We start from the raw sequence: 15,261 nt of genomic DNA on the forward strand, positions 1-15,261 counted from the left end.
ACACCAGAAACAAAGACAACAAATGAAGGAGAGCTCTCCTGAGCCAGCAGAGCGACAAAGATAATCTCTCAGAATGCACCTCTGATCCTACATATGTTCCCTATGTAACATAACAAATACGTAACATAGGAAACAGAAGAGTTCTTTTTCAAAGAACCTCCAACAACTCGATTAGGTTTTAAAAATATTTATTTATCCACTTTACATCCCAATATCAGCTCCCTCTCTTCCCAGTACCCCATCACACAGATCCTACCCCGTCCCCCCTTCCCTTCTTCTTTGAGAAGGGTCCAATCATGTCTTGTGGTGGGCAAGGGAAGAATTACTGTAGTCTCCTGCTCCACAAAAAATTCCAAAATGGTGGTGCTAGCAAAAACTCTCTGTGTAGAACACTTTCTCCTCAATTCTAATAATAGTTACGAAATTCTGGGAAAATGAAAACAAAAAGATTCTGGACTAGCCAGCAGGATATAACCAGTAAAGTCACTTTGAGCTTCTACCTGCCTCCTTGTTCTAGAGACTAGAGAGTTCCTAGGGACAGATGGAACTTCACTAGTGTTATGAAATATAATGTGGTGGTGGCAGGAGTAAAGGGGTACCTGGCAGGCTCATTCCAATGTGTCCCCCTGGGAAATTATGACATCTGATAGACCTGATATAAGGAAAGTTTATTGTAAGGGAAGGGGACTCAGAAAGGGGGTAGAGGCCTCAGAGGCTGAGAAAGCAGGGGTGTGGGGGTTGGGGCAGAGAAGGATAAAAAGAAAAGGAGAGCCTGCTGAGAAAACGTCCAAACAGAAAGAAAGCAAGTGAGAAACAGGAGGGGCGGGGACAGAGGGGAAAGGGAAGGAGCCAGGGAGAAGAAGGGAGGGGAGAAGGAGGAACAGTGGAAGAAGGGGGAGGAAGAGGAGGAGAAGAAGGGAGGTGGGTGGTTAGTGAACAGTCCTCTGGTACACTGCCAGGCCACCCGCACCTGGCAGCTGCTTAGGTAAAAATGGTTGCCTTTGATAACTCAAGCTGTTGCTAGGTCGCTTTTGGGAGGAGCCTAGTGGAATTGTCTGTAAGCCAACAACTAGTTTCATACAAATTTCCATGAATGTGTCTAGGCTGAGGAAAACTGAAGTGGGGATGTTGTTCTTGAAGATTTTTGGTACCGTCAGAGCCCCTTGCTTCCTGCTGACACCAGTAACATTCCCTATCACACAGCATCCATTTATTTCCTAGCTATCCGTAGTCAGTGGCTCCCCGTCTCTAGGTATTATCTCTATGAGTAGAAATATTGGGATCCTGCAGATCTTTGATGAATCGCCCATTTGTTTCTACAGTGAGAACGTTCCCATTTTCTCTCTTCTGCTCCAAAATGCTGTGGTCAGGAAGGCAGCTCAGTGAGGGACTCCAGATTCATGTGCTCTGTCAGGCTTTACCAGACAATGTGCGTATTAATAGAGCTCAGGTGCCTTATCTACAAGAGACAAGCTCCTGAGGAGGGAGTTTCAGAGGCAGTGCAATGTAGAAGGCATTTGCATGTTGCCCTCAGTCCTCAACTATTTAAAAGGAAACCACCCGACCTGCTAAGGCTTTAAGACAAACACTGTGCTGCAACTGAAGAAAAGACAAGAAGTAGATTCAAAATAGCTAATTCTTTGGGAAAGCTCTGAAATAGAAACGAGAGTGAAAAAAATTTTAAGACTGATAAAGTTCAGCAAAATATTTGTGTAATTTTTTCACATTGTTAAAATAATTAAAATATCAAAATCATTGAGGACATTCCATCTGAAGAAGACCTTAATAAGAATGTTTTCTCCTCCTTCATTTCACAGAGGATGAGAAAGGGGTCCAGAAACTTGCTGAATTTTATAGAGTGTAGGCTTTATATTCCTCCAAAATCTGTGGCAGAATCATAGTGTAGGTCTCTTTGACTCCCAGGGTTCTAGTATACCTCATTGGTGGTGTCCAGTTTCCTGAACGCGACACATATGTTCCATTCATAACTTTCCGATGCTATTACCCATCCATCCATCTACCACATATCATCAGAGATGACCTGAACCTACACATATTGCATCAAATGGCTATGTAGGCATGCCCCTGTATTTTCCATTGTTGAATCCAGCACCAAGTGCTGGCAGAATATTTGGTATTGTCATTTCTATGTCCCATCACCTGCTTTCTACAAGTAAATGTTTGTTACTTTCTCATCTGACCAAAAAGAGGGAAAAGCAAGCTTCAGTGGGGGAGGTCACAGAAGGTCACATTGCTCTCTATCTGGCCAAAGGGAATACTAAAATAGGGACTGGGCATACTCCTGCTACTGCTGGGCTCAGAATGAGTAAGCTATGGAACCTCTCCCACTATGCTAATAGCTTTTTTGTGTGAGAAAGGAATGTGACTTTTGTTAAATAAAGAACTGGCAGCTGAAGCAGGGGCAGAATGAACAGGCAGACAGAAACTCAGACAGACACAGAAGGAAGACAAAGCTCGGTGGGATTGAGCTGGGAGGTAAAGAGAGAGCCACATGTCAGGACACAGCAGCAGAGAAGTCTGGTTAAGTTAGAAGCTAGCTGAGAGACTGCCCCAGCAAAAAAGGCCAACAGCTTTAAACTATATAGATGTCTCCATGTATTTATTATTAAACCACAAGCAGGACCCTGAAAGCTCCGTAATGTGTGAATTATGAAATTTGTTCCATTCCAATTTATCTGTTCCTGTTTATAGCATTAAATGAGGAACTTTAATTATTTTAACAAAATTATTGTCTGGCAAAGATCAAAGTTAAACGAGAGATATAGGGAAAAAAGGCTAGGTGGATACTCTTCAAAGGCATGTACAGATGTGATAGCCAGCTGGCTTCTTGTGATACCAACTTGAAAAATGTCCAATTAGCAGTGCGAAACTATCATGCAAGCCATGCAGAAAGAATATTAATCCTTTATACAGTGATATCTTTACAATAAAGGACAAGACACAATCCAATAGGAGACTGAAAATGTCCTAAGGAAATCTTCAAGCTTGGGGAATAGTCAGTATTAACCCTCCCAGTCCTTCTGTTGGTATTGGTAAGCCCCACTTAAAAAAAAATTGTTTGTTTCTTAGGTTGAATTTTTGAGATAGATTCTTATTATGTGCCCTCATACTTGCCTAGAACTTGCAATTGCAATGGTCCTGGCCCAGCATCTTGAGGACAGGATTATAAGCAGGAGCCAACATTCTGGAGTTGATAAAATTATCTTCATAAAACACAAAACAGACTATCTCACTTTGGTTTTGAAATAACCAAAACCCTCCAAATTACTCATTTATGTCTGTCATTGCCTGTGTTAAAACTACTTTAAAGAGTTCATAGGCCAATGTCAGATTCCTGCCAAGCAGCACCCCAAAAGGCTATGACAAGGGCGTAAGCTCAGGCAGGAATCTGACTTTGGCCATGATAAGGAAGTAAGTTTCTGCAAGAATCTAACTTTAGGCTATAATGGGGAAGTGGGCTAAGGCAGGAATTTTAATCTTAGGGTGGCACAAAAGAAGTAGGCTTCAGGCAAGATTTTGGGCTTGGACAAGGAAGTGGGCTCAAGTATTTTGGTCATTATGAGCAGCCCTTTTAAACAACTGTCACAGGGGTAATCACGGGACTCTGCTTACTGCCTTGCTGGTTCCTTTTTGTACTGCTCGCCCTTAATACTTTCATGTAATTAAAATGGTATAGAAGCAGATTGGAAAAATTAAATTTGCCTTCAGTGTCAGAATTGACTGGTGCAAAAAAAAAAAAAGAATTCATAGGCCCACTTCATGGACTTTGCTAGAAATTTGTATGTTTTATACAAATGAGTCCTCCTTAGAATATTCCCCCTCAGCTTCCCATTACCTTAAGATTTGAAATTGTAATATCAAGCTGGTAGAGTCCAGTGGAGTCTGTTGAGATTTTGTTTGTTCAGTTGGACCTAAAGTCTCCTCTGTCTTTAGGAGGAAACTCTCTAGAGTCTAAAGACTCTAAACTCTCTAGAGTTTGTTGCTCTCTAAAGAGTGTCTCTGCTTCTTTGCCACCTTTATGAACACGGCAATTTCAAGAGATGCCAAGAGAGGTCACCTTCAAGTCATGATCTGTAGATAACGTGGCCAAATGTTCCAACTACAGACTATTGCTACTGTGATATGATTTGTATTTATAGTCTTAGTCTATATACAAATATATAGGTATGGTATCATGACCATCTACTTTATCTGAACAAAGATTCTTTGACAAAGGAGTTAGGGGTGCCAGTGTATGATGGAGTAATATTAAGAATTCAGAGAGACAGCAGGGACCAGCTGGGAATGTTCTGGGTACGTTAGAACACTTGCCCTACAAGAAATAGATTGTGACTTGCAGTTAACCTCCATGATCAGAGAGAAGCTGGGTACCACATCCCACACTTTCTCTAAGTTGAAACTCAGCTGCCATGGTAAAGTAACATATCTCCATTTCCTCATCAGAAACCAACCTCAAAAGCATGGGGAGGCAAAGGTCTGTCTTAATTACCTCTGGGGTTTAGCACAGCAAGCTTGATGTCTCATTCAAAGAGTGCACGAATTGCTGGGCTGCTCATTGCTTCCAGTACTGGCCTCCTAAGCACAGATGCTGCGTTGTAGTGACTAAGGATGGTCATTCAGCCTTCTCATTTTATTAGAAAAGACTTTGCCTCTTGGATAGAGCATCTTCTCTTACTAAATATAAAGGAAAGCAAGGGAACAATGCTGATGTCAGCCAGTTGTGCAGCTATGTCAGCCAAGACAAGATCAGTAAACAATATCCTTCCTGCTTGGCACTCTGCCATATGCTTTGAAAGGTCACTGGGTGGCATTTTACTGAAGTCAGGGCAGATGCCTTAACCCACGGATTGACAAAATGAAACAGAACCAAACTGGGCAGTGGGTAGAGAGTTGGATGTATAGATAACCAAAACTGTGGTAAAACCTTCCTTTAAAAATTGTATTATGTACAAAGAATTTACAAAAAAAAAAGTAAGAAGAAAGAAAAACATAATTGTACCAATTATCTGCCATTGAGTATATCCAGAACAAAATTCAAGTCTTGGTATGAAAATAAAGTAAATTACTTTAATAATCTGAATTGGGATAGCTTTGTTTGAAGGATGAGATATTCCATTTTGACACCAGGAATTTGCCCACAGTTTCTGTTTACATCATTCTTATTTCTATAAATTCAGATAAAGGGCCACTTGCAGCCCTGAAAGGCCACTGACTCATTCTGACAATGAAGGGACTTTTATGCCTTAATCCCAAACAAGATGGCTCTGTGTTCTTACTGGAAGCCATCCCAAGGAGACGTATAATGACAGACTGCCAATCATCAAGGTGGCCATTATGTCATTCTCTTACCAGGAGGTCCGGCTTTGGGTTAACTAACTGCACAGGAAATGGTTCAGATTCCTCCAGGTTCCTTGTGACTTTCTAAGTGACTACACTTGATGAATAAGGGAGACTCTGAAGCAGTGAGTCCATTACTCAGGCACAGCAGCAAAACGTCCTAAACCCTCTTAGTTTTCTTTGGGCCTCATGGGATTTCAGATGGTTCCCCAATTTTAATTCCTGTTCCATAGACTGTGCTAGAAAACTGGAGGAAGAAAGGTCACTAAACTCCCCAGCTCCTACATACTGTTTGTTTACATTTTGTTCTGAATTACAAACCCTCTGAAGGCAGAGCTGGGTTTAAGCCTTCTCCCATCTCTTTCCTTACAAAGTACACCAAATTATAGTCTCCAAGGGATGCTGATGATCATTTTGCCTTCTCTTAGCAATTGCACATGTGAAGGGATGGACCATTTGTTGAGCTCATATAATATGATAGTGAAACTTATAAGTGAGAAGCAGGCATGGATCAGATTTTTTTTTTTTGTAACAGAATCAGTCTCTGTGGCTTCAACCCCTTTTCCCAAGTGAGCTCATAAGGAACACCGTCACTGTCAGTATGGTTTCTATTGCTGTGCTAAAACATTGACTAATACAACTTGGATAACATGCAACTCCTAGAGGGAAGTTAGGGAAGGCACTTAAACTGGAGACAGAAACTAAAGCAGAGACCAAGGAGAAGTGCTGCTTACTGGTTTTGCTCCATGAGTTCTCAGACTGCTTTCTTCTACCATTGAGGACCACTTACAGAGATGGCACGGCCCACAGTGAACTAGGCCTTCCCACACCAATCATTAAACATGTAAATGCTCCTGAAAAACTTGCTTACAGGCAATCTGATGGAGGAAATATCTCGATTAAGGTTTCCTTTTGGGAGGAGAGGCCCTTGGTCCTGTGAAGACTCGATGTCCCAGTGTAGGGGAGTGCCAGGACAGGGAAGTGGGAGTGGGTGGGTTGGTGAGCAGGGTGTGGGGGGATGGGATAGGAGGTTTGAGGAGGGGAAACAAGAAAAGGGGATAACATTTGAAATGTAAGTAAAGAAAATATCTAATAAAGAATATCTCCAAAAATTTCAGCTTTCTGCACTGAAATGTACAATTTAATAGATTATGACTTTTATGTAATGATTGTGTATATATATGCACATATATATATAGTTAAGACTGATGACAAATTTGAAGTATAGAATGCTATTTACATAATTTTGTTGCATTGTACATATTGGCAATAGTTAACTTTTTTCTTTTGTTGTTACACTCTATATCACTTCATTTTGGATGATTACAATATGTTCTCATGCTATATACTTAGAAAAGGTTTACTTACTATTAAAAATGACTTTAATGGGTATCAAGTTAAAAAACAAACAAAAACTTACCATCAGACATAAAATATCCCTCATCTCAATATTCTGAGTAGAATTGAAAATATCTTGTGACATAACTTCTGTGTCCCAAAAAATTAGTGCCACTGTTGCATTGGTTTGGCTCTCCTTATATTATACCAGAGGTCCTTAAACCTGGTATTCCATCATAGGGACATTTGGAAACATCTGAGATGTTTTCTGTTGTCACAGCTGGAGAAGGGTGTGAGGTTGGCATCTAGTGAGTAGAGGTCAGATATGATGCTAAACATTTTACAGATCACACAACAGCTCTTTACAATATGTCAAGATGTCATGGCTTGAAAGTTCTGCTATATGACTCTTAATATCTAGCAGTTTTTTAATATATCCTGTGGAGTGGATAAAGTAGGGTTCACAGGAGAGGAAAGGTGAATGTGCTGGATAGTTTTGTGTCAATTTGATACAGGCTAAAGTCATCTGAAAGGAGAGAACCTTGATTTAAAATTCTACTTCACACCAGTCAGAGGCTAGGATAAAAAACTCAGGTGATAGCAGATGCTAGTGAGGTTGTGGAGCAAGAAGAACACTCCTTCACTGCTGGTGGGACTGTAAGCTGGCTCAACCACTCTGGAAATCAGTCTAGCTGTTCCTCTGGAAATTGGACATAGTACTACCAGAGGACCCAGCTATACCACTCCTGGGCATATACCCAGAAGATGCTCCAACATGTAATAAGGACACATGCTCCACTATGTTCATAGCAGCCTTACTTATAATAGCCAAAAGCTGGAAACAACCCAAATGTCCCTCAAGAGAGGAATGGATACAGAAAATGTAGTACATCTACACAATGGAGTTCTACTCAGCTATTAAAAACAAGGAATACATGAAATTCTTGGGGAAATGGATGGATCTGGAGAATATCATCCTGAGTGAGGCAACCTAATCACAAAAGAACACACATGGTATGCATTCTCTGATAAGTGGATATTAGCCCAGAAGATCGGAAAAGACAAAGTACCATCCACAAACCACAAGAAACTCAAGAAAAAGGAAGACCTAAGTGTGGATACTTTGTTCCTTCTTAAAAGGGGGAACAAAATACCCATGGAAGGAGTTGTAGAGACTAACTATGGAACAGAGACTGAAGGAAGGACAATTCAAAGACTACTCTACCTGGGAATCCTTTCCATATTCAATCATCAAATCCAGACACTATTGTGGATTCTAGCAAGTGCTGGATGATAGGAGCCTGATATAGCTGTCTCCTGAGAGGCTCTAACAGTACCCGACTAATACAGAAGTAGAGGCTCACAGCCATCCATTGGACTGAGTACAGGGTCCCCAGTGAAGGAGCTAGAGAAAGGACCCAAGGAGATGAAGGCCTTGCAGTCCCTTAGGACGAACAACAATATGAACTACCTAGCACCCTCAGAGCTCTCAGGGACTAAACCACCAACAAAAGAGTATACATGGTGGGACTAATGGCTCCAGCAGCATATGTATAGCAGAGGATGGCCAAGTCGGTCATCAATGGGAGGAGAGGCCCTTGACGCTGTGAAGGTTCTATGCCCCAGTGTAGGGGAATGCCAGGGCCATTAAGCAGGAGAAGGTGGGGTGGTGGCCAGGAGGAGGGGGGAGAGAACAGGGGTTTTTGTTTTTGTCTATTTTATTTTATTTTATTTTGGAAGGGAACCTGGGAAAGGAGATATTGTATGACATGTAAATAAAGAAAACATCTAATAAAAAAGATATGCCCCCAAAAGATTGGGCTGCAGATATCCCTAGAAGGTAGTTTCTTAATGAGGGATTAATGGGGGAGGGCCCAGGCCATTATATGTGGTGCCACCCTGGGCTGGTGATCCGGTGTCCTATAAGAAAGCAAGCTGAGCTTGCAATGAAGAGCAAGCCAGTAATCAGCACATGGTCTCTGCATCATCTCCTGACTCCAGGTTCCTGTCCAGCTTGAATTCCTGTCCAGATTTCCTTTGGTGATGAATAGTGATGTGGAAGCCTAAGCCTGATAAACCCTTTCCTCTCCAAGTTGCTTTGGACATAATGTTTCATCACAGCAATTGTAATCCTAACTAAGATAGTGAATAAGTAGATGAGTATTCTAGGAATACATTACAATTGCACTGAACAGAGAGGCACCTGCCTAGAATTTTGAGACAACTCTAAATAAACCACTTTACCCTAAAAAGAGTCCATATTGAGGAATGCTGAAAGTAAGTCTGACATTCTACTTTGGAAAACATCAAATACATTATGTTAAAGAGCTGGCATGAGGTTTAATATTTAACAATGCAGAACTGACATCTCTAAAGTAAGTGCTGAAGATGTTACAGTTGTCATAACAGTATCACTTTACATAATACAGGCTGGAAATGAAAAATCAGGAGACATTACCAATTTCAGTTACCATAATAATTTAAATAGCCCAAATTAAAAGATAATAATAATAATAATAATAATAATAATAATAATAACAACAACAACAACATATCACAAAGAATGTATTCTATGGCTCTTGCTCAGGGAGTTTATTGATAAAGGAATATGGAAATTGGAAGGTTGGACCCAGAGATTGGGAATGCATAGGAGTTGAAGTCCCAGGAAGGATATGAATGAACAACAAGATCAACAATAAATAGTAAAGAAGGACACCTGAATTAAAATTAAGAGTGAAGCATTATCTAGTCCAGTAGACATATAGAAATAAGCCATACTCTTTTTTCTGAACATTTTCCATTAGAATTCTCACCTCTTCTCTCTACTTCTCAATTGAAGCCCATCTTGTTGTCCCAGCAAAATGAATGTTTCTGATTGCTACAGTCATAGTCAATACATAGAAAGAACAAAAGATGACTGGATGTTTACTCTAGGAGAATATAAAGGTATTTGGATCTAAGGAGACATAAATACTTACAAAGACTTGAGATAGACTACAGGTTAGAGATAGAGTCTAGAACATGGCAGTCTGTTAGCTACCTTTCCATCATAGTAACAAAATGTAAAATGATTAATTTATAAAGACACAGGTCTTACCTTTGCACACCATCTTAGAGATTATACTCCATGATATTTTGGCCTTGCTTTAGAGGTATAGGAAGGCCATACACCATGGCATGAGTTCACAATGAAGCAAAACTTTCTTGCATCATGATTCAAGAAGGAAAGAGAAAGGAGACAAAGTCCCACTACCTCACTTAAGAACTCACCCCCAATGATCTAGGGAGCTTCCATTAGGCCCCACCTTGGAGGGGTACATTAACTCTCTAAGTACTATGTTGGAGTACCAAGTATTCAACATGTGGGTCTTTTGAAGACATTCATTGTTTAAACCATAGCAGTATGTAAAAGAAAGATTGAATTAACAACTTTTGATATTCAGGACTAGGGTCTTTTGATAAAACAGTAGACATGCAAGCAGTTTCAATAGCTAACCTCTAGTATCTAATGCAGATTATGTCTGAATTGGAAGAGAAAGAGGGAAATCCACTCCGTCAAACACCAAAGCATTGTAGGAAGAGGACATAGATGGGAAAACAAAATAAATATATGCATGCTGCAACTCTCCTCTTTCACCCCAACCCTTGACAGGTAGGCAATGGATAAATGAAGCTAACACTGAAGGAAACAGTGTACTTTTTGAGCTTCACTGTAGTTTTGGGTGAGCTTTATGGATTTACACACTAACTTAGATTCAATCTTGGAAGCTGTTCAAGAAGATTCTTCCCCATAATGGTCTCCAGGCAGTCTCCAGAATTGAGACCAAATAGGGATCTCAGCTAGACTTCAAAGGAATCCACAACTGAGCTATGGGGACAGTGAGACTGACAGTTAAGGAGCATGATCACAATCTTTCTGGGGCAAGAAGAGAAGAAGCATCAATCTGGGGATCTGGGTCAGCATAGCAAACAAAACGAGTAGGCAGAAGGCAGTCACCGGACAACATTCCTCAGGATCCAGCTTCTTCTGTCCTTCTCTAGGCTCATGTAAAGCCACAGGAAAGAAACAGAGTGGGAGATGGTTGACAGCTGTCTGAGAAACTGAATAATTTTATTTAATATAGACTCAGTATGATCTAGGGGAGCTATTTATAAGATTGGATTATCTCAGAATTTGATCATACAGTTAAATAATTTTCTCCTGTGCTTTAGGGTTGGGCAGAAGGCCAGGCATCTTAGAGACAAAAATAAAAAATAATCTTATGTTTTTCTTCATTTGTGAAAGCTACTGAGAGAATTAAATTTGCAACCATCCTATAAAGTACTTAGCTACTTGCTAGATCTCTAGAAGGTGACTGGTAAGTAAGCACATTAAATGGGTTAAGTAAGGACTAATAAAAAAAGAACAATTGGATTTGGCAGTTAAGAAAATATTTTCACTTGTGGGTGTTTTTAGTGGTGACTCATTAGTTTTAGTGGACTTTTAAGAGTTTCAATTACAGAGTGTGTTCAGCTGACCCATGAAGACCATTGTGCTGGAACGTCCCTCCATACAGGGCTCTTATTCTACACTAAGGCAGAAGGGAAGGGATAGAAGACGAGACTGAGATACTGCCTGGTTAGTACTTATTTTTGTCGTCCATTATGGCAAGGCATCCCTTAAGGAATCTTAAATCCTATTTCTGGAAATTGACTTCAAAGTCAATTGAGAATGGTGAGAATGGGTTTTTTGCTAAGTGAAAGATGGCAGATAAATATGAAGAAAACATCATGTTTCTCAAAGTTGTACCCAAGGATCATGTTAGTCTACAACAATCATAAGAAAGCTGAATTCATTCCACATATTCTAAAATTGTGGGGTTTTAGTATATTTTCACCATCTCATGGACTGGAAGGACTCTTGATTTTCTAAAAGACCTCTTGTTTCTCTCATCTCAGGTAAGGCTTTGGTTCACCGAAGCCTCCAGACATACAAACCCCTTAGTGATCCATATATAATTATACTCCCCTCAGAGGCAAAGCATCTCACAATGGGGCTGGGTCTTGATTGCACAATTCTCTCCCAGGCATTGTGTAGTTTTTCCAACTTTATAGTATGCAAAATTCTCTATCACCTGATTGCCTGGGTGTACCTTCTCCTAAATGTGGCTAAATGACTGTTTCTTTACTACAAACTCATTCAGTGCTTCCAGGTATGTCCTTATCTCCCTCCCCCTTCTCCTACTCTTCCCTTCCCACCTTCCTTCTCTTTCTTCTTTCTCCTCACAGTCCTGCTACTACAATTCACAAGTCCTATGTCCCATGATCTCACATCCCAGGGCCTCCAAGGATAAAGGCAGTAATGCCTTTCAGGTGGCCTGGCATCATTACCAGTGTATGTGTGCATTAAATACCATGTTCAAATAATATGAACATTATTAGTCATTAGATAAATACAATCAAAACCACAATGTGATAGTTCTTCACTCATATCCATTAGGATAGATACTCCAAAAACATGGAAAATGAGCTGTTTGATGTGGATACTGGGAATCGAATTTGGGTCCTCTGAAAGGACATTCAGTGCTCACAACAGCTGAGGCATCTCTCCAGCCTCTGGTCATTATAATGTCTATTTTCTCAATATTTTTAATAGCATGTGTGTTGTTTTGTAAGCACTCTTATAGCGAAGCCATGGAGGAAACTGACACCTACCTTTGATGTGGTGATTTTCCCTGTGGTGAACTTTGCATTGAATTCATCATTTTTCGGTCACAAATTTGCTGTTTACTTTGTGGTAAGATATGTTGTTGCAGATACTCATTTTCTTGTCAGTTTACTAAATCTCAGCATCATTCTAACAAAATTAAAGTTTTAAGTTTAAATCTTAAGAAAGAAAAAGGGAAGGAAGGAAGGAAGGAAGGAAGGAAGGAAGGAAGGAAGGAAAGAAGGAAGGAAGGAAGTGTTGCCCGCGCAGTCGTCTCTCTAGCAAGAAGACACGCGGACACTAGGATCCTTCTGCAGCAAGCATTTATTGCCTCATCCAGAGGAAAAAAGGACCGAGCCAATAATCGGCACTGCTTATATACACCACAGTGCGGCGTGTCCGCCCACAGCGCGGCGTATCTGCCCATGATTGGCTGTTTGCTCATCACCCCACGTGTCGCCCCGGGATGGGCCGTGATCTGGCACCTCCTCACTCTGCGCACATGCGCAAACAGTTGTTTACCAGGAGTTGACAGCGGATATAGACGCCATCTTGTAAAGGCGAATGCCTCTCCAGCTCTACCGCTCTCCACAAGGAAGGAAGGAAAAAAGGAGGATGTAAACAATAACAACAGCAAGTGTTGCTGAGGATGTGGAGAACTTACTGGGGTGGGGGTAAAATGACACAAACAACATGGTGGTACCTTAAAAATTTAGCCACAGAATTCACCCAGGACCCAAACAGTCCACTCTTAGGCATGTATCAAAAAACTTGCAAACAGGTCCTCAGATACTCATGTGAAAATATTCAGACCAGCACCCTTCATCATAAGAAAAACATATGTCGGGCTTGGAACATGAAGTGCCTTCCACAGAGGCTGGGACCCTAGTGCAAGCAGTGTTCAGAGATGGGCTACTGAGGAAGGGATTGGGCCATGAGGGTTCTGCCTTCCCTCATAATGTAGGTTATTGAGAGGCATGAATTAGCAATTAGTTGGTGGATGAACTTTGGAAGTAGGGAAATTCAGTTGCAGGAATTTGGTGACCAGGAGCATGTCTTCAAAGGATGCATCATGTCCTGCCCCTTCTTTCTTTCTTTGTTCTATGGCTGCTGTAAAATAATCCACTTGTCTCCACCATATACTCTCTATTTGGTTAGTACAGGGCAACAGAACCATGAACTGAGAACCATGAACTGAGATTTCAAAATGAGGAAATCAAATAGATATTTTTTTTTCCTTTTTAATAGTTCCTCTCAGGCATTTGACATAGAGGTAGAAAGTCTGACTAATATAACATGGAGATGTCAAAATGTTCAACAGATAAATAGATAAAAGTTATCTCCCAGAGTTTAGTGAAATGTTGTTAATCCATTAAACAGGAACCAAGCATTATAATACATGTTACAACAATGATATTATATGATATTATATACACTGTGCTAACTCAGAGAAGACAGAGTTAAAAGGTCCCATATTATAGGACTCCATACATACAAAGTATTCAGAACAGGTAAATACAGAAGCAGAAAGTAGGCTGCCTATATGTGGATGAAGGAGGAGATGGTGAATAGCCTCTCAATTGATACTGATTTTATTTTGTAGTCATAAAAATGTGGAACTAGACAGAGGAAGTGACAGTACAATACAATATTTAGTGTGCACTAAATGTCACCTAAATTTATGGTAAGTATATTTTGCCTAACTTTTAGATTAATGCTTCAAAACATAAAAAATAACCATAACCCAAGATGAGAGTATACTATAAACATCTTGAGAAGGGGATATTTAAGTCATGAGATTTAATATACCTCATTCAAGCTAGTGAAGTGCCTGGTAGAATAAATCTGTAGAGCAAATGAGCAGCTGGACATGTTTCCAGGACTATAAAGCATTCTGAAATGGGAGAATCCCAGTTCTGCCCTGTCCCCAAGCCCAGCTCTTCCTCTTACTGAGTAATGGCTCTTAGTGGATGCATAATATCTGCTGGCCAGAACATCTTTTCTCATATCCCAGTTCTTGGGTTTCTAATAAGAAATCTATTCCCTTCACCTCTTCTACTCTAAGCTGCACATTTTGCTCTCCTAGCTGAAAAACATCCAACTGAAATCACCAGTTCCATAGTGCATGGCATCAGAGTTCCATTATCAAACATTTCCTTCCTACAAAACTTCACATTTCTACTGAGAACATGCCGGTTTCTCATTAAATCTTTAAATTGCAGGATGACAACTAGTCAAGAGAGAAATAGCTCAGCAGCACATCATGGCAGCAGAATCCAAACAGTGAGCCAAGGTCGACCTCCCTACAAGGAGATGAATCTTACCCCAGGCCCTGATTCTAGGTTGAATTTAGTTTTCCAGTTGTTCATTTGATCCTAAAGTCCCTGTAGTGAGACTCTTGCTTTCCTGTTTGCCCCAATTGATGGCACATAAAATAATTTCAGGAACCCTTTGAGCTTTAAATGTTTTATGATAGCTCTGGCATCCTTCCCAAACAAAGCATGAGGAGATGAGCAGCTCTAGTGGAGGTTTTGTATCAGTGGGGTTGTGTTTTCAGAATAAAAGGACAAGCTTAACAATACCTCCTGTAATAGCTAATCCCGGTTGTTAAATTGAACACAACCTTTTCTTTAATTGAAAATAGATTCTTTTATACAATATCATGGTTCCCCCTCTCTCATCTTCTCCCATGCATGCCCCATCTTCCACCTATTCAGTTCTACATCTTCTTACTCACTCTTCTTAGAAAACAAACAGGAAAAAAAGCACCAGAAGCACTTACAGGAAGAGATACACATGCGCACATAGGCATGCACACACACACACATACACAAAACTCATAAAAACACAAAATTGGAAAACAATATATAAGCAAAAGA

The sequence above is a fragment of the Mastomys coucha genome, unplaced genomic scaffold, assembly GCF_008632895.1.
Source record: "Mastomys coucha isolate ucsf_1 unplaced genomic scaffold, UCSF_Mcou_1 pScaffold9, whole genome shotgun sequence".
NCBI classification, from domain to species: Eukaryota; Metazoa; Chordata; class Mammalia; order Rodentia; family Muridae; genus Mastomys; species Mastomys coucha.